Here is a 15,719-nt window from a genome sequence, read left to right as displayed (position 1 = left end):
AAGACGATGCAGGCCAACTGGCATCAGTATATTTAGGGGTCGTTTGGTAGAGTGTATAAGAACAATGCAAAATAAGGTGTATTAGTAATGCTTGCGTTAGTAGTGCTTGCATTAGTAATGCCTACATTAGTTATGCCTGCATTATTTCTTATACACTATTTGGTTTGATGTATTAGAAATAACAAATCTTACATAATTTCTATTAAAAAAATGTATGTTTACAAAAATACCCTTCACACTTTATTTCTTTGTACACTTCCTTTGCAACAAGGCTCTTTGCTAAAACATCAAAAGAGATTTCTTTGCTAAAACATTATTTACTCCTATTCTCTTATTTTTTTTCAAATATAAAATTAAATAGTTATTACAATATTGAAATAAGATTTTCTACTATATTAGAAGAGTCAGTCCCTATTGGTATCATGTGTGTTTTTTTTATCAAATTTCAATTTAGAAAGGATACTGTCGTCATTTCCATTAACTATTCAATTCTCAATATTGTGCCATCTGTTTTTGATTGCCACCACATTATAATAGGTGGCTTTCATGCATTTCCTTTTCCATTCCTCTTTTCTTCTTTTTGTACTTTAATCAATTTCTATCTGAAAAAATTATTGTTGTAATAAGCAAAAGGGAAAAGAAGGAAAAGAGAGTCTTGTCCATCAGCTTGCACTTGAATTTTTTTCATGTCTATAATGTTCTTTGAAGAATTATCTACTATGAATTGTTTCAAGAATTTGCAATGTTGTTATAAAATATTGTGTCTAAAATTTGTTATTTGAATTGTAAGTTCACTTTATCTGCAGTTTAGGAAGTATGGAATTAAGGGAAGTTTGAATTGGTGTAACAAAAATCTAATATTTAAGTTTCTTATTTTCCGCATTCAGCTTATTACAATCCTCTGTTATTGGAGTTCTATTTTAGTTATTGAAGAATCAACTTGCAACTTCAAATTGTTTCAATTGATATATGGTCTTTTGATTCTAGAACATTGTTTCAAGGGAAATGCAAATTGAAGTGGTAGAAGTGATTATTTGTTCATTTAATTGAGCAGAGATCAATGTAAACATAAATATGCAATCGTGACGTTTTAGCCTTCCAATGGATCACTCTCTTATCACTGATCAATTCTAGATTATTCCATCCCCATGCAATATAGAATTCACCTCTTCTATCACACACATTCATCAACTCATATATAAATTAACAATAAAAAACAGAGACCAGACAGAGAAATACAAGACATATTAAACAACTGTCATAACAACTATATAATTGCATTTCAGAATCTCAAAATTAAATGGCTACACGAGAATTTGAAGAGCTGTAATGACAACTATATAATTACATCTGCACTTAGCATTGACACAAGAGTTGAGATATTTTGATAAAACTTAGTTACACAAAAAGATTTAACATGCTCATGCGCACATTAATAATCGGAGGTGTAAAAAATGCCACTGTTGTCACACTTTGAAGTGATTTCAAGCAAAAATTACTAAACTAGTGTAGCCACTTATATCATAAGTTCACCGTACTTCAAAGTTTATCATGGACAACCATCCACATCATTGTCTGACGGTTATGTTCACCCATACGTAAAAATAATTCCATCTTTTTGTCGTCTTTACAGAGAATCATTGCAGCTTTTATACGTTGCTCTGTGGTGTACAACTCAAATGCAGGAGATTCAAGGATAGAATAAACTTGACCACGAACATCAGATTGATCACGATCCCCCATCGTTTCAATCAAGGAACCAATTCTTTTGTCTTGACTTTCAGTAAAGTTTTTCATAACTTCCATCATACCCTTAAGAAATGTCTCACTATCATCCTCTACTATTTTTTTCCTTTTCTTGCATTTCTCTTTCTCGTTAACATTAGAAGATGATCTTTTAGAATACTCACCTTGTTTATGACTTTTCCGGGATCCAGCATGTTCATTTTCAGAACCAGTAACATTTTCTCCTTCATTAAATACGCTAGGTCTAATGACATTTTCAGCTCCAGTAAATGAACTAGGTTCAGTGAAATCTTCAGTTGTAGCAAATTCATCTTGTCCAGTGGCATTTTCAGCTTTTTCAGTATCAATTTTAGAGCTATGGTAAGCATTTTCTTCTTCTTCTTCATCATCATCAAGATCAACATCAATAAGAAATCCCAAACTCATGTCATTAGAATGTTGTGGAGCTTGACTCTTTTGAATTTCTTCAGTAGCATCTAGCGGCCCTTCAGCGAACTCTCCTGTTGCTCTATCCTTACCAAAGATTTCTTCCCAATCCTTAAACAATGGCCATTTCTTAGTATTCATTTTCTTGGTTGGTGGATCAATCTAGAAAATTAAAAAATGAAATAGAACAATATGATATTAATTAATTGTAAAAGGATCTAAAGAGAGGATAGATGTTGGTGTATATGTGGGCTAGATGTTGTTGTATATGTGATGATAACAATTTACTTGATCACTAGTTTAAAGGCACATCAACTATGAATAATTAAAGTAACTAACAAGGAAAGTACCATCTGAAATAACAAAAACATATTAATTACCTTTATAAAGTCAATCCAATGTTTTGGATCGTCAACTATTATAGTTCCATCACTATCTTGAAATCCCAAACCACTTCGAGTCTTCAACAAAGCTATACTTCCATAGCATCTTTTCCAATATCTCATTTTATTTTTGATGTGTGGTTCACCTTTCAATCCACTTCTAGGATGATATTTGTGTATATAACGCTCTAACTTCATCAAGTGCCCTGGTCTAAAGGTTCCATTATCACCTCTCCAACCATTAGCACACAACTCTTTAAGCCCATCTAAAAGAGTTTGTTCTTCTTCTGGAATCCATGTCCTTCGTGTTGAATGTGTTGTGTTGCTTGATTTTTTTGATTTCTTATTTGATGATGTTTGACTATTCATTTCACCTGTAAGAACTTGTGCGACAGATTATCAAAAAAATCAGAAAGAACCAAATATCTTAAGATTCACTATAAACTAAAGCATACAACAAAAGAGATGTGAAGAGTAAATAAGGGTGTGCAATTAAGGTCACAAAAAATTAGAAGTTTCTGGGAGTTAAACTATTTATACTAGGCCAGTTCTAAAGAGAAAATGAAGTCCAAAAAGGTTCTATAGCTAATAAGTAGCAATATAGTTCAAAATGTAGCAATATGTCAATTGTTAAATCTTGCATTCCACATTGATTAAGCCAACTCATCCCTCCAAGTGGTCCACTCCTCCGACGATTCAATAACATCAATATTCTCGTGTTGATACTCCATTTGTTCTTCTATATCAATGTCTAAGGGATCCACTTCCATCTCTCTACGAATGAAATTATGAATCAAGCAACAAGCACTAATGATCCTGGTATGAATCTTAACCGAGTACCATAGAGAACTTCTAAGAATTCCCCAACGTCCTTTCAACAAACCAAATTCCCTTTCAATTACATTACGAGCTCTAGCATGCCTCATGTTGAAAAGCTCTTCTTTACATCGAGGTGATGGATTATCGCCGCGCTAATCCTTTAACCAATATCTATAACCTCGATAAGGTGAAAGAAATCCTTTTCCATTCGTATATCCTCCGTCACACAAATAATAGTTACCTATAATATAAACATATAATTTAGTTACTAGTACCATTCTTTCTATAATGTAACTTGAAAGCATATAAAAAGCCTATCCTCATGAATTTTCAAACCATTCCTTCGTACTATAGCATCTCGTAATACACGACCATCGGCAGCTGAACCTTCCCATCCAGGTAACACATAAGTAAAATTGAGATTTCTATCACAAACTCCCAAAACATTAGTTGCTATCTCTCCTTTTCTTGTTCTATATCTTGGTTTGTGTTGGATTGGAACACTAATGGGAATGTAAGTACCATCTAGTTCACCTAAACAACCCTTTAAGATAAATTATAGTGTTATCTCAAAATATATAATATTTATCATAAACTGTTAAAACTACATATTTTGTATATTAGTTAAAAGATGCTAAACGACAATTTCACCTACCTCAAACCATTTCCATCGATCTTCAATCTCATCCTCAAGTACCGGTTTAGGATTAACAAGTAGCAATGGAGCTAGTTTGAGAATAGCACTCAAGCATTCATTGAAAGCCTGACTTACGTTCCATTCCGATCTAATATAATCAACCTTGATGGATCTATTTTTCTCATGATGAGCCAAGATATTTAAAAACATTGCTAATTTTTCGCTGCTTGACATACTTTTACTATCAGTCAGACCTCCAATATCCTTAGTTAAGAGAACTAAAGTGTGAAAGGCATTTGTATCCATTCTTAACTTATCGATACATACACGATCATTATCATTTATGATATAGTGTAAGTGAGAAATGATTTTCGGAACTCGAACACTCATGCGATACCTAACTTCACGTCAATTTTGACATCGTCTTCTTAGAGAATGACCATAACTTGCCATGAAAAGACAAATAAAGAGATCAAGAACTTGCTGAAACAATATCTCCACAAGAATAATATATTCAATACCTGATAATGGTTGAAGATCCATAATAACACCTATATTTGCCATAAAAATAAGAATGAACACATAATAAGCTTTTAAATAAGTAGCTATATGCATAAATTTATAATTTTTGACCATATAAAGAGTGAAATAGATGAACTCAAAGCATATTAAAAAACAAGCTAAACCTAAACATCATCATCAAATCTATTAACTTTGGACGACTGACTTTTTCACAACTATTTGCTAACTTAAAATTAACAAAACACTTTGATTGCATTCCAAAATGGTTGGCAAACTCTAAATCGTTGATTTTGATAGAGAAATAATTATACCCAAATTGTGAAATAGAGGTAGAAAAATCAAATAATAATGAAAGATAAGAGTACTAACCTTTTGGAGATGAGCAAATAATGTTTGATTGAGCAGAAGGAAGAAGAAACTCAGCCTTGACTTTCCATTGACAAAGTACCGAGTAGATGAAAAGTTTCTAAAATAAGTACAATGGAAAATGTTTTTTTAAAAGGCTTTGAGGTTAGTTTTGTAATTATATAATATAATGCAAGTGCTAAAGTGCTATGTATTACTAATACCTAGAATTTCTTGGTATTAGTGATACACAACTTAATACACAATATAGTGTATAACTAATGCTTGCATTCGTCATACATGACATAAAAAGGTGTACCAAACAAGGTATTACTAATACACACACCTAATACATGCATTATTTATCCTAATACACTCTACCAAACGACCCTTTAATGTACGAGTATGCGAGTTGGAATGTTAAACACATCATATGCTTGAAAGGAATCATGAAGAACTTACCTGGCTCAACTCAACTCAACATAACTGAACTCATTTCAATATGAATAGTCTAAAGCAAGTGCAATATAAAGAAAAGTTGTTTAAAACATGATGTCAACTCTGTGTATATGCAAAGATACATATAACTCTGAGATGTATGTAAAAATACAATAAACTGTGTATATAAGTATACAGTTACTGCTGTGTGAGTTTCTCTAATCGACAACCATCACGTAAGAGCTATTGTGATGATACAACATTTTGCCTCACGTTACCAGGGCCGTCCTATACCTTGCCGAAGGTATAGAACCTGAACTACTAAGTGGATCCACTAGTCTATGCTAAAAATCACTAAAGGAATCATCTAAAAAGTATGACCCTTTTCTACCCATGGTGGCTACATGGTTTACGGGGGCTGTGAGTTGTCTGAACTCTCCCCATATCGCTGCTCAATACTACTCCCAAAAATATAATATTAGCTCTTATGTTTAAAAACATACTTCTTCTGTGATTTGAGATTAGTGCTAAAAAACTTAGCTCAAAAGCTATCTTGGAAATCAAAGTTTCCCGTCTTGCTTTATTTAGAAAGCTATTACTCTTTTCTAAAAACTAGCCCGAAAGCTCTTTGGAAATTGAGGTTTCCTTTCTTGTTTAAATGTGAAAACATTTTAAAACCTTTGGGAATACATAGTCCCCATATACTTATGAAGAAATGAACTTCAAGCTTTACTCTTTACTCTTTACTCAACTTTAACTTTAAGTCTTAAAACAAAGTTAAAAGCATTTGCAAAAGACTTCTTGAAAAGACTCTAAGAACTTCCTAGACTTGGCTCTTAACTTTCCTTGAATTTGAAGTTATGGGTTCAAGGTTGTAAATCATGTTTCTAGATGATTTCTAGATGTTTAGAAGTCATTTAGAGTAGTTGGAATCAATAGGAAGTGTTAATACACTTTAGAAAGGCTTAAACAGACTCAATGACAAAAACTGGGTGAAAAACGACGATCCGCCCCAGCCTCCTGGTGCTATGGGGGAGCAACGCGCCTGGCCCTCCCCAGGTGCGTCTGACGAGTTTTTCAACTCGTTTTCTGTTCCTAAATCATTTTAAATCGATTATTTTTCTCAATACTTTCTTAGATTCAGATACCCAACACATGTACACTAGAATCTAACTCGAAATAACTCTTAACATCGCTAAAACGTCTCGAGAAAACCCATAAATCACATGTAAGTTCAAGAATGAAAACAATTCAAGAACATCAAATTCTAACTCTTTTAGGACGAAAATCATTGAATTAAACATGATTAGCGCGTGAGTGAATGGACCCAACGCTATGTGATCTCATATACCTTGTAGGGATCACCCCCGAAGAAATCCACAAGCTAATCTCGACGAATCTTGAATGAATCTTGAACGTTCTTCTCCTTTCTTCTCTTTTCTCCTTTGTCCAAGTCCTAGAGTGAAATTCACTTTTCTAAAACTGACTAAAATCTGAATTTACCCCAATTAAACTCCTAAAAACGAATTAGAATAATTAGGTAAGGAAAAGACTAAATTACCCTTCCAAAATCTGTATTAGAAATTCCTTAATCCAACAACCCAACTTACAAAGAGCATAACTTGCTCAAATGAACTCGAAATCGTACAAACTTGGCGGCATTGGAACGATTATTCCAAGAGATTTCCAACCATATCTGGGAGTACACCTAACTCATATTGAGCTAGGAGTTATGTCCATTTGAATTTGACCAAAAACTCAACTTTTCTTAACTTAAACAAATTTCCAGATTTCCATTCTTTCCAAAAATGACTATTTCCAATTATTTTCTTCTTCCTAGTTTCTTCAAATTGCGAGATGTTACAACATCTCCCCCTTGGGAACATTTGTACTCGAATAAGATTAATCTTACTAGGATAAGGGTGGTAACATCAAGTTCAAACACCCAACAAGCAAATGCAAACAAACAACATGCTCACTTGAAATTTAAAGAGTACTAAGAAGAAAATTAGTACCTTGGTTTGCACTTTCTCCGGATTCGAAGAGATGTGGATATCACTTTTTCATATCCTCCTCAACTTCCCAAGTAGCTTCCTCAACAATTGGTTCCTCCAAAGGACTTTGACTGATACTACCTCTTTTGTTCTCAACTTGCGAACTTCGCGATCTAGAATCTGAGCAGGAATCTCCCCATAAGATAAGCTATCTTTGATCCCAATATTTTCAGTTAGTATGATCAATGAAGAATCGTCCATACACTTCTTCAACATAGTGATGTGAAACACCCGATGAACCGCGGCTAACTCTTGTGGTAGCTCTACATTATAAGCTACATTGCCGATCCTCTTGGATATTCGATAAGGTCCAATATACCGGGGACTAATTTTCCCCTTCTTACCAAACCTCATAACACCTTTCATGGGTGAAACTTTTAGATATACCCAATAATCTATTTCGAACTCTAACGCCCTTCTCCTAGCATCAGTGTAGGATTTTTGACGACTCTTGCCATTTTCAACCTCTGTTGAATCAATTCCACCTTCTCCATAGCTTGATGAACTAAATCTGGTCCTATCAACCTTACTTCACCAACTTCAAACCATCCAATAGGATATCTACATCTTCTCCCATAAAGATCTTCATAAGGAGCCATTTGGATGCTTGAGTGGTAACTATTGTTGTAAGAAAACTCGATAAGAGGTTGGTGATCATCCCAATTACCTTTGAAATCAATCACACAGGCCCTCAACATATCCTCTAAGGTCTTAATAATGCGCTCCTCTTGTCCATCTGTCTGAGGATGAAATGCAGTACTTAAGTTCACCTTTGAACCCAAGCCTTTTTGGAATGACTTCCAAAACTGTGCAGTAAACTGTGCACCCCTATCTGATATAATCGAAACAGGGACTCCATAAAGTCTAACCACCTCTTGAATATATACCATGGCATAATCCTCTGCTGAATGGGTAGTCTTTGCCGGCAAAAAGTGGGCTGATTTGGTCATTCGATCCACAATCACCTAAATAGAATCATGTTGCCTCTGAGACCTTGGTAAACCTATGATGAAGTCCATATTAATAATCTCCCACTTCCATTCCGGAAGTTCTATATTCTGAGCCAAACCACCGGGCCTTTGATGCTCTACTTTAACTTGTTGGCAATTTGGACACTTAGCAACAAATTCTGCAATGCCCTTCTTCGTACTATTCCACCAATACACCTCTCTCAAGTCAGGTTTCATCTTTGTGGAACCCAAATGAATGGAATATATGGAGCTATGAGCTTCCTCCATGATCCTCTCTTGGAGTCCATCCACCTTTAGTACACACAATCTACCTTGATATCTCAGTACGCCATCTTCTCCTTGTACAAAAGCTAATCTTTTTTGCTTATGAACATTTGCCTTCAATTCAAGGAAAATAGGGTCTTGGTCTTGCTTGCCTTTTACTTCTGACACTAATGATGATTCAGCCCCATTCATCACACTACTCCTCCTTCTGTGGAATCCATAAGTCTGACTCCCAGGCGTGCAAGTCTATGCACATCTTTTGCTAACTCTCTATTTTCTTCCTCAACATGGGAGGTACTACCCATAGACAACCTGCTTAAGGCATCAGCAACAACATTAGACTTACCTGGGTGGTAAAGAATACTCATGTCATAATCCTTGAGCAATTCTAACCACCTCCTTTGTCTGAGATTAAGCTCTTTCTAAGTGAACACATATTGAAGACCCTTGTGATCAGTGAATACATCAACATATACACCATACAAATAATGACGCCATATCTTCAAAGCAAATACTACGGCAGCCAACTCTAAGTCATGGGTTGGATAGTTTTTCTCATGAACTTTCTACTGTCTGGAGGCATAAGCAATAACTTTGTCATTCTGCATTAACACACAACCCAAACCAACTCTAGATGCATCACAATACACCACAAAACCTTGAGTACCTTCTGGTAAGGTCAAAACTGGGGCAGTAGTCAACCTCTTTTTCAATTCCTGAAAGCTTTTCTCACAAGCTTCAGACCATTGAAATTTAACTGTCTTCTGAGTTAACTTGGTCAAAAGGGATGGAATGGACTAGAACCCCTCTACAAACCTTCTATAATAGCCAGCCAAACCCAAGAAACTCCTAATATCAGTTGGAGATGTGGGTCTAGGCCAATTCTGCACTGCCTCAATTTTCTAAGTATCAACTTTAATTCCATCTACAGACACAATATGGCCTACAGACTCAAGCCAAAACTCACATTTAGAGAACTTAGCATATAACTCCTTATCTTTCAAAGTCTGAAGAACAATTCTGAGATGATTAGCATGATCTTCTTCATTCCTTGAATATATTAGTATGTCATCAGTGAAGACGATAACAAATATATCTAAATAAGGTTTGAACACTCTATTCATAAGGTCCATGAACGTTGCATGTGCATTGGTTAAACCGAACGACATGACCAAGAACTCATAATGACTATAACGGGTTCTGAAAGTTGTCTTTGGAATATCACATTCCCTTACTCTTAACTGATGGTAACCTGATCTGAGGTTGATTTTTGAAAAACAAGAAGCACCCTGAAGCTGATCGAAAAGATCATCAATCCTTGGAAGAGGATACTTGTTCTTGATGGTAACCTTGTTCAACTGACAGTAATCTATACACATCCTAAGGGACCATCTTTCTTTCTCATAAACAAGATCGGAACACCCTAAGGTAAGACACTTGGTCGAATAAAGCCCTTATCTAAGAGATCATTTAACTGCTCTTTAAGCTCTTTCAGCTCTGTTGGTGCCATTCTATATGGCGGAATAGATATAGGACGAGTATCTGGAAGAAGATCTATACCGAAGTCTATCTCTCTCTCAAGAGGGACTCCGGGAAGATCATCAGGAAAGACTTCTGGAAACTCTTTTACTACTGGAACTGACTGAATAGGAGGTTCCTCAACACTTGAGTCATTAACTCGGACTAAGTGATAGACACACCCCTTGGAAACTAACTTTCGTACCTTAAGGTACGAAATGAAACGATCCGTAGGAACTACTGAACTGCTTTTCCACTCTAAGATTGGCTCATTTGGAAACTGAAACTTAAAAACTCGAGTTCTACAATCAACCGAGGCATAACAGGCATGAAGCCAGTCCATACCAAGAATGACATCAAAATCTACCATGTCTAACTCAATTAAATCAGCCATGGTACTCTTGTGATTGACGGAAATGGGACAATCACGATAAACTCTCTCTGCTAGAATGGACTCACCAAAAGGTGTAGAAACACTGAATGGTTCACTAAGTTGCTCAGGAATAACATCAAAATTCATAGCAACATATGGAGTTACAAAGGATAAACTCGCTCCTGGATCTAGCAAAGCATAAAGAGTAAAGTCAAAGACTTGGATCATACCAGTGACAACATCTGGCGAATCCTCTTACTCTTGGTGACTGTTGATAACATATAAGCGGTTTGTTCCTCCGCTAGTACCGGAAGTAGCCCCTCTAGGTGCAGCTCTGTCTGGTGGAGCAATTGAAGAAGACTGGGCTTTATTGCCCCCATTACTGTTACCTTGCCTGTTCGTTGGACACTCTCGCATGAAATGCCCATTCTGACCACACTTGAAACAACCAGTGGAGCCCTCACGACAAGTACCTGAGTGGTTTCTACCACACTTGGCGCATGCAGGAGGTTTACTACCCCCTTGCGCCACACTACCCTGAGAATAGGTAGGTTTAGCTTTGTAATTCTGAATATTGTACTCACCTTTGTTCCTAGCTGCAGGTGCACTAGCAGATGATGGAGCAGGTCCCTTCTGTTTCTGTTGGAAAGATGACCGGTTGGCATTACTCTTCTGCTGTCCGGACTCGTTTCCAGTCTTAGCTCTCTTTTTCTTAAACTCTTCCCTATCCCTTAGCTTCTCTTCCTCAACCTGCTGCACATATACCATTAACCTCGAGATGTCCATGTCCCCAATAAGCATTGATGCCTTACCTTCCTTACTCGACAGACGAGACAGCCTAGCAACAAACAAGGTCATTTTACTCCTCATGTCCACAACCATCTCCGGAGCATACCAGGACAATTGGGTGAACTTCAAACCATACTCATGAACACTCAAAGAATCTTGCTTAAGTGTGAGGAACTCTCGTACCTTAGCCTCTTTCAGTTTTCAGGGAAAGAAACTCCCCAAGAAAGCCTCCTTAAAACAGGCCTGATTCGTAGGTGGTGCATCCTCAGCTCTACCCTCTTTCCACTAATCAAACCAAGTCCTAGCAACATTTTTCAGTTGATATGCAGCTAGTTTAACTCACTCAGCATCGGCAACATGCATAACCTTAAATACCTTCTTCAGTTCTTTAATAAAATTCTCCGGATCCTCTGTAGTGCTCGAACCCATGAAACTTGTAGGGTTCATCCTCAAGAACTCACGAATCCTTGAAGTATCAGCCTCATTCTGTCTAGCTCCTCTTTGCTGCCCAACCTGGTTAGTCACAACCCAACTTAGTATTCGGATTGCTTCTCGAAATTTAGCATTGGTGACTTCCCCTTGGGGTTGCACTTCTGGTGCATTAGGTACCCCTTGCTCTTGTGGCTCAACATTCCTTCTGGCAGGACGACCTCAAACATCTCTTCGTGGAGGCATGATTATCTGAAAACACGCGTAAGCACGGATTAGAAGAAAATTTTTAGAGATCAAACTCTAACGCACGAAATGAGTGTGAAAGAAGTGAGAAATTTTCCTAAGTGTTGTAGCCTCCTAATTATAGATGTGGCGCGTTTCACACCGATAACTAGGACTCTACAAACATGGCTTCATAGACTCCCTAGGACTCTTGAACTCTGTGCTCTGATACCAAGTTTGTCACGCCCTGGGCCTACACCCCGGACGTGGCAGGAACTCGAGAACCATTAATGGTCCCAAAAGAACCCTTGGCCTAGCTTACTTACTCATCGTAAGACTTAAACTTCAGAATTAACCTCAAATAAAGAACTTATGAAAAATCTTATAATGTATTTACAAAAAGAATTCAAACTAGCCGAAATGGCTACTCAAGTCTCATAGCAAAACATTTGAAATACAAAGCTAAAAGACTCATAACTAACTGTCTGACTATTTATGAAGCCTCTAAAACACCTAAGATGGATGTTGGGACAAATCCCACAACATCCTAATGAACTGATAATAAAACTGAAAGCAATAAAAGGAGTCCTTCGGAATGCAATGAGGCTCACCAACTGACTCTGGAGTGCTCACTAGATCAAAGATGCGCTGGATGCCGATCTTAGTTACTTGTGTCTGCATCATAAGATAATGCAGGCCAACTGGCATCAGTACATTGAATGTACGAGTATGCGAGTTGGAATGCTAACCAGAACATAGGCTTGAAAGGAATCTGAAGAACTTACCTAGCTCAACTCAACTCAACATAACTGAACTCATTTCAATATAAAGCAGTCTAAAAAAAGTGCAATATAAAGAAAAGTTGTTTAAAACATGATGTCAACTCTGTGTATATGCAAAGATACATATAACTCTGAGATGTATGTAAGAATACAATAAATTGTGTATATAAGAATACAATTACTGATGTTTGAGTTTCTCTAACCGATAACCATCACGTAAAAGCTATTGTGACGATACAACATTTTGCCTCACGCTGCCAGGGCCGTCCTATACCTTGTCGAGGGTATAGAACTTGAACTACTAAGTGAATCCACTAGTCTATGCTAAAAATCAGTAAAGGAATCATCTAAAAAGTATGACCCTTTTCTACCCATGGTGGCTACATGGTTTATGGGGGCTGTGAGTTGTCTGAACTCTCCCCCATATTGGTGCTCAATACTACTCCCAAAAATATAATATTCGCTCTTATGTTTAAAAACATACTTCTTCTGTGATTTGATATTAGTGCTCAAAAACTTAGCTCAAAGGCTATCTTGGAAATCAAAGTTTCCCCTCTTGCTTCATTTAGAAAGCGATTACTCTTTTCTGAAAACTAGCCCGAAGGCTCTTTGGAAATCGAGGTTTCCTTTGTTGTTTAAATGTGAAAACATTTTAAACTCTTTGGGAATACATAGTCCCCATATACTTTTGATGAAATGTACTTCAAGCTTTACTCTTTACTCTTTACTCAACTTGAACTTTAAGTCTTAAAACAAAGTTAAAAGCATTTTTAAAAGACTTCTCGAAAAGACTCTAAGAACTTCCTAGACTTGGCTCTTAACTTTCCTTGAATTTGAAGTTATGGATTCAAGGTTGTAAATCATGTTTCTAGATGATTTCTAGATGTTTAGAAGTCATTTAGAGTAGTTAGAATCAATAGGAAATGTTAATACACTTTAGAAAGGCTTAAACGGACTGAATGACAAAAACTGGATGAAAAACGACGATGTGGGCACATCTGGGGTGCGCTGCGCTAGGCCCCAACTTTCTGGGGCTCACTTTGGGCGCACTGCAGGCGCGCCTCCCCAGCCTCTTGGCGCTATGGGGGCGCGACGCGCCTGGCCCTCCCTAGGTGCGTTTGACGAGTTTTTCAACTCGTTTTCTGATTCTAAATCATTTTAAATCGATTCCTTTTCTCAATACTTTCTTAGATTCAGATACCCAACGCATGTACACTAGAATCTAACTCGAAACAACTCTTAACATCGCTAAAACGTCTCAAGAAAACCCATCAATCACATGTAAGTTCAAGAATGAAAACAATTCAAGAACATAACTCAAGAACATCAAATTCTAACTCTTTTAGGATGAAAATCGCTGAATTAAACATGATTGGAGCGTGGGTGAATGGACCCATCTCTGTGTGATCTCACATACCTTGTAGGGATCACCCCCGACGAAATCGACAAGCTACTCTCGACGAATCTTAAACGTTCTTCTCCTTTCTTCTCTTTTCTCCTTTCTCCAAGCCCTAGTGTGAAATTCACTTTTATAAAACTGACTAAATTCTGACTTTACCCCAATTAAACTCCTAAAAACGAATTAGAATAATTAGGTAAGGAAAAGACTAAATTACCCTTCCAAAATCCGGATTAGAAATTCCTTAATCCAACTACCCAACTTCCAAAGAGCATAACTTACTCATATGAACTTGGAATCGCGCAAACTTGGCTGCATTGGAAAAATTATTCCAAGAGCTTTACAACCATATCTGGGAGTACACTTAACTCATCCTGAGCTAAGAGTTATGGCCATTTGAAGTTGACCAAAAACTCAACTTTTCTTAACTTAAACAAATTTCCAGGTTTCCATTCTTTCCAAAAATGACTATTTCCAATTATTAGCTTCTTCCTAGTTTCTTCAAATTGTGAGATGTTACATTATGATATTACTGCCTTCTTCGTTTGACTTGGTGTGCAACGTCATTTGACATGTGGCACCAAATTCGGCCTCTAGAATTTTTTTTAAAAAGGTAAAAATTACATAAATACACAACTAAAGATATCATAATCTCTAAAATTGTTTACCATTTAAAAAAATTATAAAAATCCCCGCTCGGATACATCCTTATCCTTTTTCGGATACATCCTTATCCTATATCGGATACATCTCTATCCCCTCTTGGATATATTCATTCCCTCTACGATACATCCATATCACTCTCATATACATCTCTCTCTCCTCTGAGATACATCATTCCCATTATGTAATGCATATCATTTGCAGTGTATCGGACAACCAAAGAATGTATCCGAGAGCAATGAAAAATTCAGAGTGTTTGTAGTTGGGAAAACATTCGGGATAGGATGTAATTAGCCCCGAAATGTATAAATTTTATGTACTTAACATATTGGGCTTAGCAAAGTGGGCTTATCATTTGTGGCTAAAATCAATGGACTAGCCCGATAAAAATTGGACTTTAGTTAAAACAGTAATTTTTGAACTTAAATGATTAATTCAATTATATTCATATACAATATTCATTTAGATTAATATATATTGCATTTAATATAATCTAAATTTCTTATGAATTTACCTTTTAATAAAATTTCGTTGTACACATTTATATTCCGTTTAAATAATAGTTGTATGTTTTCAAAAATTTGTGTACCTACCAAATGGTGAGAGTACTTAAATCTCTGTCTAATATATAAATGTAAACAGGAAGGCCCTAAATGGTCCAACCATCAAATTGATTCATATCTACTGTACAACTGTTGCACGTCAGTTTTATAATTAAATAAATGTGGACCAATTAACCTTGTAATTAAAGTAGTATTTAATTAAAGGACATGAAGCTAGGGGTCCCATAATTCATTTCATTACAGCTCAATTAGGCACTTAGCCATATAGTTTGACTCCCAGGGTACGGGTTCTGGTTTGGTTTGGTTTGGTGTGGTGTGATAGATAAAGAAAAATAATTTTGAGACAAGTTTTTAATATTTCTTAGTTCTTTAT

General features: G+C 36.3%; 1 pseudogene; it reads right to left on the bottom strand.

Moving 5' to 3' along the window:
• Window positions 1-1,463: 1,463 nt before the first annotated feature.
• LOC125832763 (uncharacterized) lies at window positions 1,464-3,368 on the bottom strand (annotated as a pseudogene).
• Between the last annotated feature and the right edge of the window lie 12,351 nt (window positions 3,369-15,719).

Source organism: Solanum verrucosum, unplaced genomic scaffold (genome assembly GCF_900185275.1).
Source record: "Solanum verrucosum unplaced genomic scaffold, falcon-dt-bn FXZP01000081.1, whole genome shotgun sequence".
Classification (NCBI taxonomy): domain Eukaryota; kingdom Viridiplantae; phylum Streptophyta; class Magnoliopsida; order Solanales; family Solanaceae; genus Solanum; species Solanum verrucosum.
This window is presented reverse-complemented; position numbering and strand designations above follow the sequence as displayed.